Consider the following 25,304-nt stretch of genomic DNA (forward strand, 5'->3'; position numbering starts at 1 on the left):
TTACTCGCCAAGCTCGCGGTTCATCGATGATGAGCCGAGCCATAAACGTGACATTTTGTAAAGGTGATTTTTAGTGCATGTAAATTCAAGTTAGCAGACAAAACAATATAATAAGCATATGGTAGTAAAAATTCACAGATAATAAGCATGTAGATGTAAAACTAACCGGTTAAATGTGATATACGAAAATAAATTTGTATTAAATTCAAGTTAGCACAGAAAAGAATATATTAAGCATAAGATAATATATAAGCATTTACAACGGAAATAAAAATTCATTTAAAAAATATAAATTAGTATTAATGTACTGAAGTTACCCGGTTAAACGTGATAAACAAAAAAAAAAATTTGTCTTAAATTCCAGTTAACACAGAAAAAATATATTCCTTACACCAGCAGTGGTTTGCTTATTTTGATGACCATGGTAATGCATCAAACTAATGTCACACCTGCCATCCTCTGTTATTGTTAGAAAAGCATTAACAATATATTATCTTGTTAAAATTTTATGCCATAAAAATTTATTTATTCTAATAATTTTAGATGACGTTAACCAAAAATAAAAGCATTTCTTAATTATTTAACATGCACATTTTTGCGGCCTACGAAAACAAATTATTTTAGAGGTTGGAAACCTCATGCTTTGGTAGATCCATAATCTTAGAGCTGTTAATAACTAAGAACACAACGTGTTACAAATTAGCATTCACCCCTCTCGCCGTATTTTCTTCCTTTCATCGAGAACCGGCATATATCTACAAAAATATTTCTATCTATTCGTTGTTAAAAAATTTAGGGTTTAATCCTAGTATCTGGTGCACACGGGATTTGGCGACTTTATGATGAGCAGTAAAAATGGGACATGTACGATGAGTAGTAACAGGTCATTCAAAGAATATATATAGTATATATTATGTATATAGACACATAGTGTATAGTATATAGACGTTCTTTGGATCATTTTTGGTGTTGGCGATAATTTTCAAAATAGTGCCAATGCTGCACTGTATACTAGGATTTTACCAAATTTAGAAATAATACTAGTAAGAGAAGAATAATATAAATCTGCAAATATGAACAACGACAGTGATAATTCAACAAAATGAACACATGAGGAATGGTTGCAAACTTCGAACAAGTGAATAGGATAAATCCAATGAGTTACCAGGTTTGAACTTTTATCGCCAAAGTTGGCGATGTTTACATATACCAGGTTCTTTGCGGAAGTGCTTCCCTTGTATAATGAGCATTTGTTTTGTCCTTTTTAAAACATTCTAAATTAATAAAGGCTTGGAAAAAAGTAAATTATTTTAACTAAAATGGTTTTGGCACAGCATTAGAAAATAAAAGCTAATATTAAAGTTTTTGAAATGGACTATCTGTGCCATTTTTAATAATTTTATTGGGGATACTCAGATAAGCGGCACTTGGCAAACTTCCTGGAAATGCGTTCGGCAACTTGGGCATCTAATCTTTGGAACATGGTAACAGGTAGTTTGGCAACATTTTGGTAAGGCGATAAATGTTACTAGCTAGGACTTTAGCAGTGTACATGGATAAAGTCAAGAGTGTGTGCAATGCCGTTTTTGTGCAATTCTGGAATGTTTTTTTAAGTGAAAATAGGTCGACGTGTACATAGATACCGTGCATGTGCAATTCTTAAAAACACGGCAAGCAGTTTGCAATTTCGCACCTAATCTTCGTCATGATTAAGCACTTTTGTTCCATTAAAGTTCTAGCATAAGCATAATTCGGCTAGCAGATTATTGGAAACAATTGTTGAGGAAGGGAAAAAAACATGAAATGGTGTCCAAATAAAAACTAGCAGGTTGCTGTAGCAGGGTTGGTTGCCAAAAAATAGCCAAGTTACCATAATCCAAAAATTAACCACTTGGGCTATACGTGCCATGCAGTGGGAAGGAAGAAATCTTGGTTAATTAGAGATTTAGTCCTGGAGGCTGTTATAATAAGGATGTGCCAAAAATTATTTGAATTTTTGAGGAAAATGCAGAATCACCCACTGCTTCGTGCGTTTTGCAAAATTGCCAACTTGTAAATAACAAATCAAAGAATTGCACGAACTTGGCATTGTGCACTCCCTTGACTTTGTCCATGTACACATCGATACACGCCATATAAGCGGCCGATTCTGCACTTTACTTTTGAAGAATTTTTTTTTTTTTTTGTAAGAACAGTGAAAAGAAATTTGAATTTTCTCCTGTTGATCCCAGAAGCTTGAATATGTTTGTGTTTTCACTACACAAAAGTATCAAAGAAATTGAAAACAGACTGTTAATTAAAAGATTCAGTGTATATTACTTGGTACACTATACGTACCTCAAATGCCTGCCCTAAATTTTGTTCCTAAATTCTAAAAATTTTGGCATTGGTCTTGACCTCGTATATTTTCAATGCTCATATTATTAAAGAAATAAAATTAGAACTTTTGTCTATACATCCTAAGTACAAATTGTTCTTTAGAAAAACAAAAAACTTGTAACCATGCAAATTTATTATAATTAAAAATATATAATTACATAGTTTAATTATTTGTAACTAAGTGCTCACCCTTAAAAGTTGTCTCCTTTCCTTAATTTTTATTGTGTTTGCAAGATACAACACAATGTAATGTAGAATAAATATAAACATATATTCCTTACAGCTGATCTTTCATCAGTGGCATATTGGAACCTTATGTTAAATATATGTTAACTGGGTTACAATTTCATCAAATCTACATAAAGCTATGATACAAGACTTGGTCAAAGAGCAACTTGCAATACTAACAACATCAAGCATTCATGTCTGTTCTGATCGGTGGCTCTCCTCTCTAAGCAGTCAATTGCAGTGGTAACAGCCAAGCTTCTGTTATGATTCATTCTGATTATTATTTATCTTGATAGTTTAGCTTAATGTCATATGACAAAATTTGCAAATACCTCTGGAAAGTGAGTAATGATGAAATGAGGCATAAAAAAAGTATCAACATAAAGCTAATTCTTACAGATTACAAAAGTGGAGTTGTGTGTAAATAGTGTTAGTTCCTATTTGCTTTGGTAGATCCATAATTTTTTTTTTTTTGTGCAGAAGTGTGCGAGTCCTGTTTTCAGAGAGAAAAATTTGTGTAGCATGTAAACTTGTATGCATATTTTACATTGTCCAGAAAAGGTAATCTATTTTTCCTGCAGTTCTTTTATTTTGGAATAGTCAAACTAAAAATTTTTAAAAATATATTTAATTAGTAACTTATAAGGGGTGATTTCTTTTTTCCTAATGACATCGGAGAAATTTAGGTTTAACTCTTAAATATCATGGTGCAATCTGCGAGTGATGTTTACTAGCTTACTAACAATTATGTCAGTGATGGATGAACATACTATTCAAGTGTGTGTTGTCATTTTTATATGGCATAAGTTAAGTAATAAGTTTTTGTATTGATGTTATTTAATAAATAACCTGCATATTATCTGGTTCAAGGACTACATTATATAGGAAAAAGATAAGATTATTTTTACTTGGATGCGGTAACTTGCGTTTTTGAAACATGAAAAGGTAATAAAACCCAATGGTTTTTAATGTCTGCTTTGATTTTGTAGTATTTAGAAAAATTATTTAAAATATTGGAAGCTTTCGATAACAGTTCAAAGCATCCCTTAATTTTGTTAAATGCACACTGCAGCTGTGACATTGATCGTGGACTTCTCTATTCAGATAGCACTAAATGTAATCGTTTGGCCTATGAGTATCATTTACATTAAATCTATTTTTTTTTTTTTTTTTTTTTTTCATATGGAGAGCAATTTTCTTCTGATTAACAACCTGTAATCATCATTGAGCATGATGTCAACATAAAGAGTTAGCATGTTCTTGGTATTCAAGTACTGATATTGAAAATTAAAAAAAAAAAGTTGCGTAGACATTGCTGCATGAGTAATTTTTCAGGCTGCATTGTGTTGATAGTCATGGCAAAAAATAATGAACCAGGTAGTCACCAGTGCCAAAGTGAAATTAAGAGTCAAGACCCTCCATATATTTTATTATGAAAAAATATCAAATGTGCATAAAGCAAACAAAAAGTTTCTGAATAAAGTGGATGCTGTTGATCCATAGGTATGGATATTGAATGTCTGAATTTTGGACTTTATACTGTATATGTGTTTTTTTAATTTTGGAAAGCTAGTTTGAGGGAGGTGATTTTCTAGCATTGATGAAAGTACATGGGCCAAAAAAAGTTGAGAAAGACTGGTTTATACAGTGAAACTTCAGACTCCAAACAAAGTAACAAAAAAGTCTGAGATGACGAATGTTGTCTAAAGTTGCAGATATACAGTCAGCAAAGAAAAGCACCATTTAATAATTCTTTGACATTTAACTGTCAGTACAAAACTTGGCAGCAAAAATCGTGTAAAATCCAGCTTAATTATGATCATATTGTGTTACAGGCAGAGATGTTTCAGATCCTGAACACTGAGAATTTTCTTATTATTTATGATAATGGGTTTATATGCACAACCGTAGGGTTGGAAGTTACACATTGAAGACTTTAAGGAGTTAGTAGAGGATCATAAAAAATGTTTAGCAAGAAGGAACTGGAACATTTAGAAGTAGTAGTAAAAGGCAGTAGGGAGGAATTGTCTTCAGAGGAAGAGAACATGAACCTAGTTATTTTATCTAAAATTTGTATGAAATGAGGTAACATGCAAAGTTCCACATAATGATATCACCCTGACATAACTTGCAAGCTACAAGACAGAAAAAAGGTGTCTCAGGAAGAGTTGCCCGCTGATTCATGGAAGGGGATTTCTAATTCTCATCATTTCCCATTAATGCTGTCCGCGCTCTTCACAAATATGGTGTTTTATGTGTTTACCTTTTGTCTTTATGATTTCCATTATTTTTATGTTGTGAACTTTTATGCAATCATCTGGCATCCAAGAATGGATTAATCCATTTTACATTAAATGAGGGAAATAGTTTCCATTTACAAACATTTTTGGATGGTGAGTGACCTTTCGGGAATGAATTTAATTCACGAACTGAGGTTTCTTCTTCAATGACTAGACAGCCCAGGGTTTCAATGACTAGACAGCCCAGGGTTCCTATGGGCCCTTGCCTTCCTCAGAATCGAATTCCAAGCTGTTCTATTCCTGGCCATGGACATCCAACTGGTTATTTTTAAAATTCTTAAGTCTGTTTTCAAATAGTCGAGCCACCTAAGTTTAGGTCTCCCTCTTTTTCGGGTGCTGAATGGTCTGTCTGAGATCTTTTTAGTTACTCTATTTTCATTCATTCTGCACAGGTGTCCTGCCCATTTAATTCTCTGAATCCTTATACAGTACAAAGTCTCTAATCTGGACCTCAAAGCTACAAACTTTATGCTCATGGGTTTGGGCATATGCGTGTTAAAAATGTGCATTTAATGTACAACGGATTGTATAAGCTATGCTAAAAGTATCTAAGGTATTTCAGTTAATGTTGCAGATTGTGCTGTTCCTTAATCTTCTAATTGGATCCGGCTTATTATTTTTTGCAGACTGTTATAGCAATTTTATAAAATGTAAGCTTGAATTTTCAATTATGTCAAAAAGAGTTTCAAGTTCTGGAGATGCCCAAGGATCTACAAAGCGAAAGCATGTTTCGATGTCCATCAAACAAAAAGTGGAATTGTTGTAAAAAATGGATAAAGGCATATCCGTCTCAAAATTATGCAAGGATTATGACATTGGAAAGTCAACTGTATATGACGTAAGCAAAAAGAAAAAGCAACTTTTTGAATATTTTGTGGATTCCAACAACCCACTTGCTATGACTAACAGAAAAAGGGTTCGTTATGCTAAAAGTGACGAACATGACAAAGTGATGAATGTTTAATAAAGTAAACAAATAAATATTAAGCTTTTTTTTTTTTTTTGTAAATTTTGATACCCTTTAGATCATAATTGCTCTTTATTTCATAAATTACAGTTTCATATTTTTAATTGTATAATTTCTGCATGCCATCTTACCAGATTTAAATTGATGATCTATAATCCGGAATTGCCAAAGTCCCGATGTACTGTATATTTTACTATATATATTTCTTTAAAAGATTTATAGAGTTGGTTCTTCTTCAGTGTAAATCTATAAATTCTAATTGAAGTTCAGGTGGAACACTTTCAATGTCTACTGAAAATGGTGAAGATAACATTCTGATAAAAATTTTCACGAAAACCTGCTTTTGAATTCCTCTTTCAAATTTGAAATGCATTGTGCAAAATTATTTGAATTGAATGTTGTAGAGTTCATGCACTCCATCAATTTTGGAAAGTGAGTGAAATTCTTATTATTTAGCAACTGACAGACAGGATTAATTTTGTTCCAAAAGTATTCATAAAATAATACAGATTGTGAACAAGTAGATCTTTTTCCAGTAAGCGGTAGTTCAAATCATTGAGATCATTTTCAGAAACTTTTATCTCAAATAACATCAGGCATGTCAATAAAATGCTTTAAATATCAAAAATAAGAGGAAAAAAAGTTTTTTTTTTTTTTTTTTTTTTTTTTTTTAAACGACAAAATGCTGACAAGGCACTTTTCCTTGAAATCAAAATTTCTTGCATGAAATTACTTCTTATTTCAATGCTTCCTCAAGTAACATTAAACAAAAAGTGGAATTGCTGCAAAAAATGGATAAAGGCATATCCTTTGTTTCTCTAACCATTCCGAAATCTGTTTATCAATTTCACGCTGCCCTGCGGGAAGGGGGGGGGACGCTGAGCAATTATAGGACTTGAACAGCGGAACTTTGTAACTGAACAAGCAATTATGTCTGTTTAATAGAATTAAAGAGAAAGTATTATCACATGAAACGAAGCAACTTACATTGAAAAAAATGTTAAATAAATATTAAGCTTTTTCTTTTTGTAAATTCTGATACTCTTTAGATCATAATTGTTCTTTATTTCATAAATTACGGTTTCATATTTTTAATTTTGTAATTTCTGCATACCATCTTACCAGATTTAAACTGATGATCTATAATCCGGAATTGCCAAAGTACCGATGAGTCCGGATTAACAACTTTTGACTGTACTGCCAAAAACTGAAGACATTAATAAAGCATGATTGTGAAATTCAGAAGTCAAACAACAAACATCAGTATTATATTTTCAAATTTTCACAGGACTAGTTTCGATGGTTTTACCGAACCACCATCTAACTATCCAACGAACTAACTAAAACCATCGAAACTAGTCCTGTGAAAATATAACGCTGATGTTTGTTGTTTGACTTCTGAATTAGTATTTGTTCGGCGTTTTATTGTGTCTTAATTATGATTGTGAAAATTAGGATATTTATCGCAAGTTAGTTAATATTTATAAAACTCCAGTAAAGAAACATTTTCAAATTCAGTTGAATGTCACTTTGCAGTTCATTGCATTTAAAGGTAATTTGGTAATTTACTTATTTCCAGAGAAAATGGGGTAGAAAATATGTTGAAATATTTTTAATTTTTTTGAAAATCTTGAAATCTACTTTGAATTAAATCAAAAATTAATGTAGCATATTTTATATATGTTAGCACTCGCAGGTTTATGTGCAGCCAAAGTACTGAAATATGTCAAATCTTTTATTTGAATGTGCCAAAATTTTAACTTTCTTTCAAACACTGTTATTATTTGGAACATATTATTAATAATATGATTTTTTCCTTGAAATCTCAAATGTAGATCATTCAAATGTTCTGTTAAGTCTACTAAAAAAGCTAAATCTAAAACCCAATCTTAGTCTTCAAATTCAGTCAAAGGTTTCCCTTTTGTTTCCATAAATATTTTTATTTTAGTTCTTAAATCGTAAAATCTTTTGAGCATTTGCCCTTACAGAGCCCTCTCACTTCTGTATAATAAATAACATCTGCAAATTCAGTGCCCATTACCTTAAGAAAGTCTTGAAATTGTCTATGATCAAGTAAGTCCTTTTGCTCTTACAAAGTTAATGGTTTTTATAACAATGCTTAATACACTTTGCATTTAAAACATTTTAGATTAGGTTAGGTTATTTAATTACGGCAAAGCCTTGAGGGCTATCTGCCTAAGGGGAGGGAGGACTTTCTAAGGGAAACTGGCTCGTATACACATAGGGGAAAACACCCATGCAGCCAGCCCGTTCGCGGGATTCGAACATCGGACTGAACTACCATTTTTAAACATTTTTCCACATAAATTGCTGTGATGTACAATACAATGATATGTCATTAACATCGTATTGCCGTCAGCGACGGCTGTATTAACCATTTTAACGACTCCTCATTTATACCAACCATGGCAGGGGCTCCATCGGTTATGAAAGCTGATAAACTTTTCATAGATGAGGAAAACCTTTTCATCGTCGTTTTTAATGCATCGAATAAATCTACAGACTTGGTTGTGTCCTTTATATTTTCAGTATACATTTCTTATTATATATATATATATACATTATAAATTTAAACAAATTAAATTTAAATTTTAACAAACACTTATAAAAGTAAAAAAGAAATTTAAACAATTTAAATTTTAAAAAACACTTATAAAAGTAAAAAAGCAAATTTAAAGCCAAAAAAATATTTAAAAAAAAAGTGTAAACATATAAAAGATTTAATTTTCAAACTACTCTACAATATCATTTAAATTCAGAAACATAAGCAAATCAAGTGCAAAACCAATTTATGAAAATAAATTCACTAATTTAGCAAATTAAAATAATCCAAACAATTTTTTTAAAAATGCATAAGTGAATGACTGTTGAGCAGGCAGGAGACAGACTTATCAAGGGGAAGTTGCCTCCAAACCTAACTCATCAATCATTCATTTCGTGTTTCGTCATTCATGCAGGCAAGGGTAAAAGTAAAAAGTGAAGAATGTCCAAAAAGAAATACCAATAAAGTGGTACCCTTAGAAATTAGCATTATACTAATTTTATTATGTTCCTAATTTAATGTTATCTACTTCATAACTTGTAGGGAGTTAGTTTAATTTTCAAAATTGTTTTATGTTAAGTATTAAATTGAATTAAATAATAGTGCCATAATACACACTTCTATTGTTAGTTTCTTAAAGTGAGATTACAAGCATGAAGTCGATTGTATAGATAATTGCTTTATTCTATTCGGGGTTTTTTTTTTTTTTTTTGTTTGTTTGCTGATAGGTCCTTAATTTTTTCTCTGATGGTCCTTAAAAGTCCTTAAATTTCATGTAAGGAAATGTGTACGAACCCTGTTTAACGATACTAAAGCAACAATTTCTTCCATGATATTATAATGTTATCAATTCCTCTGATAAAGATTGCCAATTGTGCGTATCAAAAGCGTCAGTGTTTTCATTCATGGCTAACGGATAAAATTTAAAATTGAATCATTTTTGCTTTTTAAAGACGTTTCAACTAAATTCCCCAACTCTTCAATTCTTGTCACTATAGTTTGGTGATAAACTGATTTTAGAAAAATCCAACTATTTTTCAGGGCAAAGTATGTTTGCTACGCTTTCCATACATTCTTTTATAAATTTGCCTTCAATAAAGGGTTTTGATTTTTTCACTATTAAATTTGCTACGACATAACTTGCTTTTATTTAACAGTTGATTTTATTTTGAGTAGCTGTTCTTTTTCTTTTTTAAAAAATATTTGTTCAGATGATAGCCCTTCTTTTTAGTTCTGTTTTTTTATCTTTACGGCAAATGCCGGGATATACATCATATTATCGGGCATGCTTTAGACTATAATGTTTAAAATTGTTGTCTTTAAAAACTGGCACAAACTACCTACAAATTAAACAAAGTGCTTTGCTATTCTCCTCAATAAAAAAGTATTTCCCTGTTCAGTTTTCATTAAAAACTCCCTTTTTTCATCTTCAATTTTTCTTTTTTTATGTTCTGTTTATTTTTTTATTGATATGGAAACTGCCTAAAAAATTATATATTTTAATTTCATAAGCAAATGTCAAAACGTAAATTCTCATGTGCGGTAAAATACATTACATCGAACGGTTTTAGGATGTATTTAAATATTTTACAAATTGTGAACTTTTGTGAATTATAAAAGTATAAATGGAACTACATGCTATATAATTTGTATAGCTAATAATATTGCTTGTATTAACTTATTATTATTATTGTAATATAAACCTGAAGTTATGGTCCTGCAAATGACAAAGACAGTTCCCGCCAAGAATGAAAGAAGCAATAGTATTCCCTTACAATGATATAAACCTGTAGCGCCATCTAGGTGCAAAACGAAGCGTGAAATATGAATATTGTACTATTCTTCGCCTACATGGAAAATAAGAGCAATAAACTTACGCACACTATTTTCACATGACCCATATTATGAGACGTATTTCGCACACAGTGGAAATCGCTGGAGCCGTATGCGAAGGGTTTTAATACATCATGAAATACTGAGATGTTTTTATTTAAATTTTATTTTAAAATAAATGTCAATGAATTGATTATGTATGAATCAAATTCAAGCATTTATTTTTTTAATAAAAATGTATAAATACTTTCATAATTTGCGTTTGGGCCGCACTTTAGACACCCATTGTTTAAAGGATTATGCCATTTATAAATTGTGGCAAAGGACATACATTATCAAAGCATAACTGTTATAGTTTGAGTTAACAACTTGGGATCTTTTCCTAATATGTTCAGTGCTGATCCTAGCAGGTGTGCATCGCATGCGGGCGGCTATGGGCCGCATATTGTTCCATCAATCAAGCAAAATGTTTTACAAATTTATCAAAATAAAATTTATAATAAGTCAAATAAATGTGCTGAATTTTAAATAGTTTTTGAGAAATCAAATTAAGTCCCGATAGCATAGCATAGTTTTAAGAAAAATAGAGTGTTGGTACACACTTGGTCCATTGTCCATTAATGTCTACACACATCCTTCATTTGATAGCAAAGTTTGTGGTAGAACTGGCAATAAAGCAATATAAATGGTTTTTTATCCTTATCAGCGGCACTGGTGGCGCACTGCGGATTGATGCTTAACAAAAGGCGTCTCAAAAATGATCTTTGCCGAATTTGCTTTAAAAAAATATCTGATATGGGTAATATTACCTAAGACATAGGAGTGTTTAAATTCAATATGCATTTGGGCAAATTAAAAGTTTTCAATTTAATAATAGCCTTACAATTTAGAAAAACAAATTAGAGGTACAAAGTGATTTTTGTGTCTATGGTTTTACAATGCCCATTTTCCTTTTTAGTGTGTTATACCTCTGTTAAAAGGTAGTTTCTTATAGTTCTATTTGGTATGAAGTTATTTGAGAAAAAATCTTGCAGCTTCTTTTGATTAAATGGTTTTCATTACAAAGCCTGTTTGAAAAACACTTCAAATATTCATATAGTATTATTGTTAGCAAAGTTTGCCAAAGTTCTAAATTTTATTTTATGTTTTAGGTAATGAATGGTACTTTAGTACTATATTAAAAAAATTGTGAGTTTTATTCATTTTTAGAGCCCTAAATTTAACAAGATGCCGTATAATCTAATAGGCGAATGAATCAAGAGATTCACAACATAGCACTAAAAATAGAAATAAAAGAACACATGTATTAATAGTTAATCATAATCTATAAATATATGCCTGCTTGTATGTAAACTCCTTTTCCTAGTTGAGTAATTTAATATCATCTAATCCACTTATCCCCTTACTGTGTCACCGTGTTTAGTATTTTCTCTATTCTAGCAGGATTTATCTATTTGATGGTTCTTTATAACACCTTATGTATGCATCACATTTAAGACTGAATTGAAGCCGTGTTGAACTGTCACCACATATTTAGCCTGATACATTGATTTATAAATTAAGTAACAAAATTGTCTGTTTTGGTATGATTGTTGTAGTACAATATTTAACCAGTCAAAATTTGGCATTCAGAGGAACTAGTACGAAGTTGTATCACAGAGATAATGGTAATTTTTTAAAGGCAGTGGAGATGTTGGCCAAATTTGATCCAGTTATTTGAGAACACCGTAATAATGCAATTAAATTGAGAGATAACAAAATATGTAATCCACACTATTTAAGGCAGCATTTTCAAAATGAAATAATTAATATTTTAGCCGAATCTATTCATAATGAGATAATATGCATTGTCAAAAAAAGCCAAATATTACACTATAATTCTTGACTACACCAGATATTAGTCACACAGAACAAATAACATTTGTAATTAGATGTGTAAACACTACTAATGGTAAGGTAGATAGATATTTTAGAATTTTTTCCAGTAAGTAATACCACTGGAGAAGGTTGTACAATTTTCTAATAGAGAAGCTATTACCTAGTCTGCAGCTCAAAGTTAAAGATATACAGGGTCAGAGCCATGACAGTGGATCGCACATAAAGGGGGAAAATATACAGCTTCAGAAACTTATTCTCGAAATCAATCCTAGAGCATTATACGTGCCGTGTGCGGCTTATACATTAAATCTCGTCGTTAATGACGCTACCAGCTACAGTCGTGAAATTTCTGTTTTTATATATATGGTACAAGAGGTATACAATTACTTTTGTGCATCCCCATATCGATGGGATTTACTTTAAAAAAAAAAAAGTGAAAAGTTTAAAACCTTTAAGTGAAAGAAGGTGAAAAAATCGTATCAATGCTATTAGACCTCTGAAAGAAGACGTAAAAAAACATTATTACTGCATTAATACCTTAATTGAAGATGTCACCAAAGACACAAAAAGCAAAAGTGGGTACTGAATCAACAATTAAAAGTCTTGAAACATTTAAATTTTTGTGTTGTTTTAATTTGGCATGATTTATTATCAAGAATTGATGTATTGAATAAAATGCTTCAAAACCCTGAATTAAAAATCGTGGAATGCATTGGTGGCTTAGATAATCTTGAAAAATAATTAGTTTCCCAAAGATTTGATGATAATTTTAAAATATTTGTCGATTCAGCAACAACATTTGCTAGAGATTTTATAGATCCTGAATTTATTATCTGGAAGCTCAGAAAAAGTCTGTTTATTTGATTACGAGGGCAGTGATTAACTATCAAATCCCTTTCAGCAGAACAAGACTGCTTTCAATTTTTTCAATTCTTGATCACACAATCTCTATGGTAAATAAAAGATTTACCTTATTATCTAAGTACTATTCAATACTCTGCTTTCTATATGAGTTTCACAACATTTCTAATGATGATTTCATAAAAGCCTGCAAGGACTTGTTAAGTTACAGGTACAGGAGGAAGGAAGTATTGCGAAAGATATAGATGGTATACAACTCTTTAATAAAATAACTTTGTTCAAAGATATTTTTCTAGGTAAAAAAACAGCCAATTGAGATACTAAAAATTATAATAAAAAAAAAGATCTCATTCTCTGTTTTCCAAATTTTGCTATAGCAATAAGAATTTTTTTAACATTTACCTGTTCCTGCGGCTTCCAATACATTAAAAATTACTTGAGAAATAATATGACACAAGAAGGATTTGGCCACCATCTCTATTAAAACCAAAATCTCTGAAAAAAATTGATTTCACCAAAACTATTGACAGATTTGCTTTTTGAAAGCAAATCTGTCAATAGTTTTGGTGAAATCAATTTTTTAATCAACTCATATAGAAAGCAGAATATTGAATAGTACTTAGATAATAAGGTAAATCTTTTATTTACCATAGAGATTGTGTGATCAAGAATTGAAAAATCGAAAGCAAATCTGTCAATAGTTTTATAAAGCCAGAAAAGTTATTTTATTAGTTAATTATCAGGTAGTTTTTGTAGAAGGACTGTTATACTTTTTGTTTCACGAGATTTATGCTTTAGTACTTTTTTTATTAGATTATATTTTCTGAGTAAATACTGTTGTTTGCATTTCTAATTATAAAATGTCTATTTTTATTTCAAAGGTAATATTTTTGTTTGTTTATTATTTTGTCGTTATTATAACCTATTAGCTGGCCAAAAAATAAAGTTTTGAACTTATTATGTTTTTATCAATGTTTTATTTTTTATTCTTATACAGGTAGATGAGTTTATAACATCAGCATCAAGTATTAGTCAAATATGAAAAATTCTCTGGAGGGGTGATACATCAGGTCTTTGCATACTGGTGGCCGACAACCTTAGAATTGGTCTTGAATATGTTAATTCCTCTTTTATCTGAGCTTGGAAAAGTATCTCTGTGTTTGTCTTTATATGGAATGATTCCAGATGTAGATCTTAATCAATGTTATCTTAAACTTAGGTGCATTGCACAGGATCTAAATTTTGACAAATTTTATTTTTGTTATAAGAGAGTACAGGTAAGACCCAATGATTCTGTAGATAAATATGTAGAGGATTGTCATATATCAGTTTAAACAAGTGTTGTTCAGTATCAATAATCTTGCCATTCTGTATTTAAAATCTTTTTTCATCTTGCAGTTTCGTGGATGTTTTTTATAGATTTCACTATGATTGATCCAGTGACATTTAATTTTCACCATCATCCATTAAGTTAAAGGAACCAAAGAATTAAAATCAATTGTGCCAAAAAGTTACTTTCAGAATTCACACCCTTTTAATGTATAAAATTTAGCACACAGTATGATAAGTTTCCATCTTAGTCCTTGGCTGAGGTAAACAAATCTTCTTATCCACTAAGTCTTCATGAGTGATATGTTTCTTACTGTGCAGACTATTTTGATTTAGATTTGTGGTGATGGCGATAAGGAGCACGCCTTGCGCTCTCCGATAAGTGTGGCAACCCTAGAGGAGAAGTTTCTTACGAGTAGCGAGCAGAGCGAAACAGGCAGGCTGTCGGGCAATGTGCGCGAAGTTCCTAAATAAAGCTTAATTTTTATTGTGCACTATGTCTTGTTAATATTTATATTAATGCAGTAAGAACATAATCTGTGGTATGGAATTCGAGGATTGGTGGTAAAAACATAACAGGAAATCACCATAATGGTAACCCGGACTGTGTTAAATCGTATGAACAGTTCTCAAGCACTTTCGGTTTTGACTACAAGCCATCACTCAAGATCTCCAAACCAGAAGTAATGGATTACATTGGTTTTCGTCCTCCGAATCACAGATGAGTAGTAATTATAGATCATTTTATAATTCTGTTTTCTACTTATCATTTAATTTCATTTTCTTTAGTTAAATTTTTGCTTTTATTTTGGCTTAAAAACCTTGCACAATGTCTGATGTTCATGCCGTCCAAATTCCGGTTTATAACCGATCAGACCCATCTTTATGGTTTATTATGTGTGAAAGTACCTTTGCTCTTGCCACCCCCAAACCTATCACAGAATCCATTACTAAATATAATTATGTAGTTTCTCATCTTCCTCCAGATATTGCATCAATAGTACGGGATTTACTTATGAAACCAGACCCTATTGATCCATATACAAAGCTCAAAACTGAGTTAATAAATCGTTCAGGAGAATCTTCTCAGCAAGAAATTCGCCAATTATTATCTGGAGAAGAATTAGGCTCTCAAAAACCTTCCGATTTGCTTAGAAATATGAAGCGTCGAGCAGAATCTTTAAATGTTCCTGATAACTTAATGTTAGTATTATTCCTTCAACGTTTGCCTTCGACTGTTCAGTCTATTTTGGCAGCGGTTTCCAATTTAACTGTAGATAAAGCTGCAGAAATTGCCGACAGAATTTTAGAAGTAAATCCAACCCCAGGGACTTGTGCCGTTTCTCGCACAGTTGATCAGTCTCTTGAGGATAAATTATTTAAACAAATAGAAAAATTAAACAAACGTATTGATCGCATTTCTCTTTCTCGTGGTCGCTCACCAAATCGCGGAGATCGCAATAAGGAAAGAAGCAATTCCAAAAGGAGAGATTATTCTGTTTGCTGGTATCATAGACGTTTTGGGAAAAAGTGTAGAGATGACAAATGTACAAAACCTTGTTCATGGCAGGGAAACAAAACCAGCAAAGAATAGAGGCGACTTATTCTTTACCTCAAGTTTCACGTCGCCTGTTCGTTCGTGACCGTAGAACAAACCTTTCATTCTTGGTCGATACCGGCTCTGACGTGTCCTTACTTCCAGCAAATAATTCTCAAAAACGGAATTCGTCCCAACAAACACTTTTCGCTGCTAATTCTTCTACTATTCATGTTTATGGTCAAAAAACATTTTCTTTGGATTTCAAATTAAGACGACAGTTTACATGGACTTTTCTTATAGCAAATGTTAGTACACCCATTCTTGGAGCAGATTTTCTCCATTTCTTTGAATTGGTCCCTGATCTCAGAAACAAATGTCTCAAAGATTTAAAAACGCATTTTAAAACCGTCGGTTGCGTGAAAAATGCAAGCATTTATTCAGTAAAAACTGTATTTAGTGATACACCATATCACAAAATTTTAAAAGAATTTCCTTCAGTTACTAGATTACCAGATCCTAACCAACCTGTTAAACATAACACCGTTCATTATATCATAACTTAAGGTCCACCTGTGGTTGCAAAACCTCGTCGGTTAGCTCCAGATCGCTTAAAAATAGCAAAACAAGAATTTCAAACTATGATGCAATTGGGGCATTTGAGACCTTCGAGCAGCAATTATGCATCCCCACTTCACATGGTTCCAAAAAAGGGAAGTCTGGAATGGAGACCTGTAGGAGATTATCGAGCATTGAACGCTCAAACGATAAAAGACAAATACCCTATTCCATGCTTAGCCGATTTTACTGCTGCATTGCACGGTACTAAAATTTTTAGTCATGTCGACCTGATTAAGGCATACCATCAAATACCAATTAACCCAGCCGACATCCACAAAACCGCCATATGCACACCATTCGGTTTATTCGAAAGTACCCGTATGCAATTCGGCTTATGCAATGCATCCGCGACTTTTCAACGTTTTATAGATGAAGTCACGCGGGATTTAGAAGGTGTTTACGCTTTCGTCGATGACTTGCTCATAGCCTCTAAAGATTCTGAGGAACATTGCAGGCATTTGAAAGCTTTATTTTCCAAACTTCAGGAATATGGACTTTGCATAAAAGTTTCAAAATGCACCTTTGGTCAAACGTCTATTGATTTCTTAGGTTTTCACCTTAGTGAAAACGGAATTGAACCTCTTCCTGACAAAGTCAAATGTATTTTAGATTTTCCTCAACCTACCACTCTCACTCAGCTTCGCCGATTTTTAGGCATGTTTAACTTTTACAGATGTTTCATACCTAAAGCAGGACATATTCTTTCTCCTTTAATAAAATTGTTAGGAGGCTATATTAATAAAAAGAAATCTCGTTCTCGTGTTCAGGATTCATCCCCACAATTAAATTGGAACGAGAATGCTGAACAAGCCTTTATTGCTGCCAAAAATGCCATTGCTCAGGCTACCCTTTTGAGACACCCTATTCCCGGAGCCCAGCTAAGCATCTGGGTAGATGCCTATGACGTCGCAATAGGCGGCACACTTATGCAGTTGTCTCAACAAACATGGGAACCTATAGCTTTTTTCTCTATGAAACTCAATAAAAGTCAACAGAAATGGTCTGCGTACGATAGGGAATTATTTTCTATTTATTCTGCAATTAAGAAATTCCGACACATGTTAGAGGGCAGAAAGTTTATAATTTATACGGATCAAAAACCGTTAATATACGCTTTTAAACAGAACCCTCATAAATGTTCACCTCGACAATTGCGCCATTTAGATTTTATTTCTCAGTACTCTACTGATATTAGGCATGTGCAAGGTTCAAAAAACGTCGTTGCTGACGCTCTTTCAAGAATCGAAATTGATTCCATAACAAAATCTCCATTTTTGGATTTTAAAAAAATTTCGAAAGCTCAACGGCATGATCCGGAGGTACAAGACCTTCTCAAAAACAACACATCATCTTTGAAACTGGAATTTAAACCGTGCCAATATTCTGATGGTAATATTCTTTGTGACATATCAACAGACATTCCTCGTCCATTTGTTCCAAATTCTTTTTGCAGACTCATCTTTAATTATCTGCATAATCTGTCACATCCAGGAATTGCAGCTACTACGAAGCTTATTTGTTCTCGTTATGTATGGCCCGATATGAAACGTCATATCAAAAATTGGGTGAAATCCTGTGAATCTTGCCAAAAATCGAAAATTACTAGGCATACTAAAGCACCACTGGGCACATTCTCTCTTCCTGATGCTCGTTTTTCAGAAATCCATATGGATATCGTCGGACCGTTACCTCCATCAGAAGGCAACGTGTACCTTTTAACTCTCATAGATAGATTCTCCAGATGGCCTGAAGCCATTCCCATCCCGGATATGAAAACGGAAACCATTTGCAGAGCCATCTTCAACTGTTGGATATCTCGTTTTGGCTGCCCATCGATCATAACAACAGACCAAGGTTCTCAAATGAGATCCGCACTTTTTGCAGAATTTACGCGCATTTTAGGTACGAACAGAATCACAACAACAGCCTATCATCCAATGTCCAACGGCATTGTTGAACGATTTCATCAACATTTAAAATCTTCTCTCAAGGCTCACGAGACCAATAACTGGACTGAAACACTACCAGTTGTTATGCTTTGTATTCGGACAGCCGTAAAGGAGGATCTACAGTCATCTTGTGTTGAACTGGTGTACGGCACAACTCTCAAGCTGCCTAGTGATATGATAACATCATCTAAGATATCTCCGTATGACACACTATTTATCACGAATCTTCGGCATAGAATGCAACAATTGAATCCAATAGCAACATCTGCACATTGCCAAGAAAAATGTTACGTAAGTGCTACCTTAAAGTCGTGTATGCATGTATACTTACGTGTCGATCGAGTAAAGCCACCTCTGTGCCAACCATATACAGGTCCGCATAAAGTCCTTTCTAGAACGGACAAAACTTTCACTATTGATATTAACGGTCTGAAATCTACTGTGTCTATAGACCGTGTGAAACCAGCCTATTTGCTTTCGGACTCTAATTTGCCTGAACTGAAACCAAATAAAGATTTAAAGACAGTTCAGCAGAATAAATCTGCAAACGAACTCTCTAAGACACAAACTGTCACCAGATCGGGAAGACATGTTCACTTCCCTAAGAAACTTGCTTCTTACGTAACAATTTAAAACATTTTTTTTTTAAATTCATATCTTAACATATTTCTTGTTATTTCATGTTTATTATATGTGTCAATACCTTGTTGTATATTGAATTGCATTTTGATCTTTTCTAATTTTATATTCTAATTTTTAATCATAAAAAAAATACCCGACAGCACGGATACTCTGAGATAATTTCATAACCTATGTCGTTCCTTTGAATAGCCATTAAATGAACTGGGGGAAACTCTGTGGTGATGGTGATAAGGAGCGCGCCTTGCGCCCTCCGATAAGTGTGGCAACCCTAGAGGAGAAGTTTCTTACGAGTAGCGAGCAGAGCGAAACAGGCAGGCTGTCGGGCAGTGTGCGCGAAGTTCCTAAATAAAGCTTAATTTTTATTGTGCACTATGTCTTGTTAATATTTATATTAATGCAGTAAGAACATAATCTGTGGTATGGAATTCGAGGATTGGTGGTAAAAACATAACAGGAAATCACCATAGATTTTTTTTTAATGATAGTTGTCTCCTGTTCAGCTAGTTCACTTGCATCAAAAATATCTATTTGGTAAAATACCTCCACAGTAATATTTGTAATATCTTATTTTACTGATGAATATCATGTATATTATGAAGTGATGCTTGAATATTTCATTAGGCTTACAGCACAATAAAGTGAAATTCATTCATTTTAGAAAGTAGAGTTATTTTGAATAAACTCAATAGAGAATTTCCAATTTTTCAAGATATGTAAGGGTATTGATTTCAGTCATCTGTTCTTGACCACATTTTAACTTGCAGATACTAAATTTTTTTTCTTTTTTTGTTTAAGTATATTTTACGATACTCACTTAAAAAATTGTAATAATTTTTGTTTACTGGCTTAAAAATGCTTACTTCAGTTTTTCTGCTTAAACGGTAATTTTTTTTCACACAAAGGAGCTTATTTCATAAACATTGTAGGTGATGCAGAGTTTTAAAGCCAATCCACAATTATACAGGATACCTATTAGTATCATAGGAAGCATTATTTATGTTATACAGTCAAAAGTCGTTAATCCGGACTTGTCGGGACTTTGGCGATTCCGGATTATCGATTTTTCCGGATTATAGATCATCAGTTTAAATCTGGTAAGATGGCATGCAGAAATTCTAAAATTTAAAATATGAAATCGTAATTTATGAAATAAAGAACAATTATGATCTAAAGGGTATCAAAATTTACAAAAAAAAAAAGGCTTAATATTTATTTCTTTACTTTATTAAACATTTCTTTCAATGTAAGTTGTTTAAGTTGCTTCGTTTTACGTGATAATACTTTCTCTTTAATTCTATAAACAGACATAATTTCTTGTTCAGTTACAAAGTTCCGCTGTTCAAGTCCTATAATTGCTGTGTCGAGGATACCGACTAATTTGTCAATCGAAATTTCTTCGTTTTCAATAACCTCTGTGTCACTTCCTTCACTATCGGAAGCGAATTATAATGACGAGGAATTTGATTTAAATCATATCAAAGACGGAGTACATCGAGATGAAATACTACATTTAGTAAGGAATTATAAGCCAAATAAAATAAAAACATCTGCCCTGAAGATAAGGATAGTGCTGCCAGATCAACTTCCAATTCATTGCGTGCCGCAGCGTCCCCCCTTCCCCTGCCGCAGAGCAGCGTGATATTGATAAACAGATTTCGGAATCGTTAGAGAAACAAAGGATATGCCTTTATCCATTTTTTGCAGCAATTCCACTTTTTGTTTAATGGACTTTGAAACATAATTGAGCTTTGTATATCCTTTACATATTATTAAATATATATCGGAAATTCTATTTCACATAATCGAAAGTTCAAGCTTACTTTTATAAAATTGCTCTAACAGTCTGCAAAAAATAATAAGCCGAATCCAATTCGAGATTAAGGAACAACGCAATCTGCAAACATTAACTGAATTAGATAATTTTAGCTTAGCTTATACTGTCCGTTATATACATTAAACGCACATGTGTAAATGTATTATGCGCATGCGCACACGCATATTCGCAGCCGTAAAGGTCTAACGCGCATGCGTAGAAAGTTTGTAGCTTTGAGGTCCAGATTATAGATCATTCCGGATTAGGGGTGTCCGAATGAACGACTTTTGACTGTAATAAATATTTATCAATTTTAGGGAAAGTTGTAATGAGAGATTTCTTATTTACAAATTCTTTCACAGAAATGCATTTGTTTGGAACCATATCAGACATTGAAATAATGCTGAAATTTGAAAACTCTGTTCTTATATAATCAACCCAAGAATTTAAGTAAATAACTTTGTATTAATTTTTATTAGCCCAGAGAAGTGTTAGACCTGATAATTAGTCCTGAAACAGTATTTTGCATTGAATCACTCTAAAAGTCTGAATCACTTTTCAAAATGTTGCCACCAAATATTATTGTCCTAATATTTGCACCAAATATTATTATATTTAAAGATATGCACCAAATATTATTATATTTAAAGAAATTAAATAATGAATAATCTGCATGAATGTATGTATATTTTTCACATTATGAAAAAACAACGATACCTAAGAGCCATTAAATTTTGAATTACATAATCCTCCACTTGAAAGACCTACTAATTTTGAATTTGGACTTTTATTATTTATTTCATATTTTGTAACACAAAACATTAAAAAAATACCCCTTTCAGCATAACATAACAATGAAAGCTTTTAGTTTTCTTTTCTTTTAAATTTATTTTAATACATATTGAGTTCATGAATTTATGTGAACAAAAATGCCATATTTTATTATTCAGGCTTCTTTTCTGCAATATATTTATTTAATCATGATTCAGGAAATGAGAAGTGTAGCAATGTGATAGCACTTAAAAACTACAATTCTTATAAGGTAGCCAATCAAAGATTCATATGTCAGTTTTATTATTTTTTAATAACCATGTATCATACAAATTTATTTTTATTTTCAGCCCTTTTAAAATATGATAATATGGATCCATTTAATAAATAAAATTATTTATATATACAGGGTGGCCATAAAAAGACTTCCCCAATATATAAACCCACAGCAGCCTACCTGCTCATCCAAATGAAATGAAATTTCAGGTATTGTTATCTAAAGGTATGCATTCAAGATTGTGATGATTTAAAGCAATAGAGCTCTCATGGTTACAGTAACAGTGAAAACATTTCGAAATTTTCAAATGGCAATATCCACTTTTTTACTTCCTTGTATGAAGTAAAAAGGAAGTATTGTAATCGCGAAAAGTTTCAGGCAGCATATATATTTCAATGAAAATATCCATTTGACCACTATCGAATGCAATTTAACAATGTTTTTGCGTGATATCTGTACGTAAGGACAGAATAAAAGACTCGTTTCCTCCAAAAAAATTATAAAACTGCCTTAAAATTAATTCTGAAGAGAATTTTTCGTGGCATCTGTACGAACATATGTACGTATGTATGTATCTCGCACAACTCAAAAACGAGTAGCCTCAGAACATTGAAATTTTGTATATAGGACTGCTATAACATGTAGATGTGCACCTTATATTTTGGTTGCAATCGGTCGCACCAAATGTATATAAATATATTTATATATATATCCACTCTGTGACCCGGCTCAGTGATCTCAGTTTCTTTACCCTTATATGTTTGTAAATTGTACATTTTTTGCTTTAGAAATGATTGAATTATCTTGTTTTTATCTTCCGGTTAAGGTTTTTATGCCTTTAGTAAATCTGTATGCAATATTTTTAGAATTATCAACAATTTTAAAGTTGTTTAAGTGCCGCTAAGCCTTTTTTTTTATGGCGGCCATTGATTGTCTACATTTGAAACAGCAGACTAGTGGATTTGTTGCCAATCTAGAGAAACTTAGCTTCGCAACAACAAAGATAACACCTTCATTTATTATTGCCAATTAAATCATGCTTAATCCTTTCTGGAATTTTTTCGAGGAAATAAGTGTTTAAGATTTACTTCGTAATTTTTAATATAGATATTTTGAGTTTTTATGTATTTTTGCCTTCTTGTGAAGTGAGAACTGAATTAATTGAATGAGAAATACTCAATCGTCTGTGAAAAACTGTTTCTTTTTTGTTTTATTTGCTTAATTTCTTTTATACATCATTCTAGCTTTATTATAGTATTTGAATAGAACATGTGGCAACGATTAGATAATTCTATTCTTTAAATGATATAAATTTTGTGCATTATGAGTTATAATATGAATGAAATATAATACTGTTAAGTGAATCTAGCGCCAAAGTGTCGCTATGTTAAACAAATACTAGAGTAACTTTTAAAGAATGCATTTATTCTATTGTTGTTTATGCGCTGTCAGCGAAGTAGATTTAATTCAATGCAATAAATTTAAATGAAATGCAAGAAAAAATGCGTATAATTTAATATTCCATACAAGGAAGTCATGTGGTGTACACAGATTTTTTCTTGTGCAAACTGATCAGCAAATTAAAAAACCATAAATGATGTATTATCAGGCTGAATCATGCGGGATGCCCATTGTAGTGGCCATAGAGTCCTCTGGTTTGGTTTATTTAATTATGGCAAAGCACTCTAGGGCTATCTGCCTAAGGGGAGGGTTGCCTTTCGTGGAGGACTTTCTAAGGGAAACTGGCTCGTATAGATGTTACACATGGGGAAAACCACGAAAACGCCCATGCAGCCGGCCCGTTCGCGGGATTCGAACCTCGGACCGAACTACCAGTGTTCAGCGACTTTACCGCTCGGCTACTGGTGGGCCTAGAGTCCTCTGTTTGAAAGGATGGGGTTGTCCACTTTAGTGGCCATGTCTTTTCCCCCCATTTTCCAGGCTCAAAGAGTGGGGTGAAATGTCAAATTTGACGTCCCTGAGGTTTTAGCCACCTATCTCTTTCAAAGGTCTTTGTATCAAAGGTATTTTTCTAGCAATATGCCAAAAGAGGTCTGACTGAAGAAAAAATACGAAAACTTCTTCAAGAGCTTGATGATGAAATATATACACATACATATATCTGTATGTTTATACACGCATGCATAAATCCACACGCAAACACATATATATAAATGCATATGTGTGCCTGTGTGTGTGTACATGTACGTGTCTGTATATACGTTATTCCCACTTAAGGGTACGCATGCTTTCTGCTTTATGTGCACATCTGCACTTAAACCATACTATATCAATGCAGACATACATACTACATGGATATGTAGGTATACATTTTCATAAACAAATATAAATTCCCACGTACTTCTATCAGGGTTCATAGCCACATTTTAGTTAAAAAAATAAGCACCTATAAGCACTTTTCAAGCACATTTTAAGAAAAAAAAAAAAAAAAAATAAGCACCTGTCTAATTACATCATACACAACTGCATAACCTTAAAAATTAGACTTGTAATTTAAAATATGAGAAATGACGTACTTATTAAGAGACAACAAGCATTACCTCAACCATGAAAAATAATTACTTTTTTTTTTTTTTTTTTTTGTTTTGTTTTTAGTTTTAAATAGTTCAATTTACAGAACTTGTTTACAATGAGAGAAAAAAAAAAAAAAAAACTATGAAGAACTAAACTATATTACAAGATTTAATGATGAAATTTCAGTTCAAAATAGATAAAATAAATAATAATAAGGTATATTTATTGTATTCACTTGGAACCTAATAATAAATACAATTTATTTTTCCACTCATATTGATATTTAAATAATTTAAATCTAAATTCTGAACATTTTCTAAATTTTCATTGTATATTAGTTTTCTCTTAACAGATAATGCAAGCAAAGTAATTTAAGTAAAAAAAAGGAATATTTCTGAAATCAGAAGACAGAAATTTGCTTCATGCAGTCGCCTTTAACAGTAAAAGGTTAACTAACCTGCACACTTGGAAATTGGCGAATATTCGGACAGTCGAGCCTAACTTGAAGGAGCGCGGGGGGGGGGTAGACTGTGGCCGCTTTTTAGATTTTTCCGCTAAAAAATAAACCAACAGAAGTAAAAAATATTCTGCTTAGCAAGCACAGTAAAACTCTTTTAAGTGTTCATAAACAAATCTCGGACTGAACATCAAAATTAATTATCTCTGCAAAATATCGCAAACATTATTGCGCAATACGTGCGCCGTAATTCTTCCCTATGTGATATTCCGCAATCGGAATCAACAACTGCCGGTATTGGGAGAATAAAGAACTAAATAACTGGGGTGTTTCTCATTCTAATTTTCAACAGATGGCGTTAAAT

General features: G+C 32.3%; 1 protein-coding gene across 1 annotated transcript in view; it reads right to left on the reverse strand.

Annotated features, from left to right (window-relative positions):
• Positions 1-25,304, reverse strand: part of LOC118205995 (mitochondrial S-adenosylmethionine carrier protein) — an 89,721-nt gene extending 64,417 nt beyond the window's left edge. The window contains exon 1 of the mRNA XM_085819205.1: positions 24,941-25,304. The gene's annotated coding sequence lies outside the window, so the exon portion shown is untranslated. The remainder of the gene's footprint in view (positions 1-24,940) is intronic.

The sequence above is a fragment of the Stegodyphus dumicola genome, chromosome 6 (assembly GCF_044657685.1).
Source record: "Stegodyphus dumicola isolate Sdum_Otavi_A_Nest chromosome 6, ASM4465768v1".
In the NCBI taxonomy this organism is placed as follows: Eukaryota; Metazoa; Arthropoda; class Arachnida; order Araneae; family Eresidae; genus Stegodyphus; species Stegodyphus dumicola.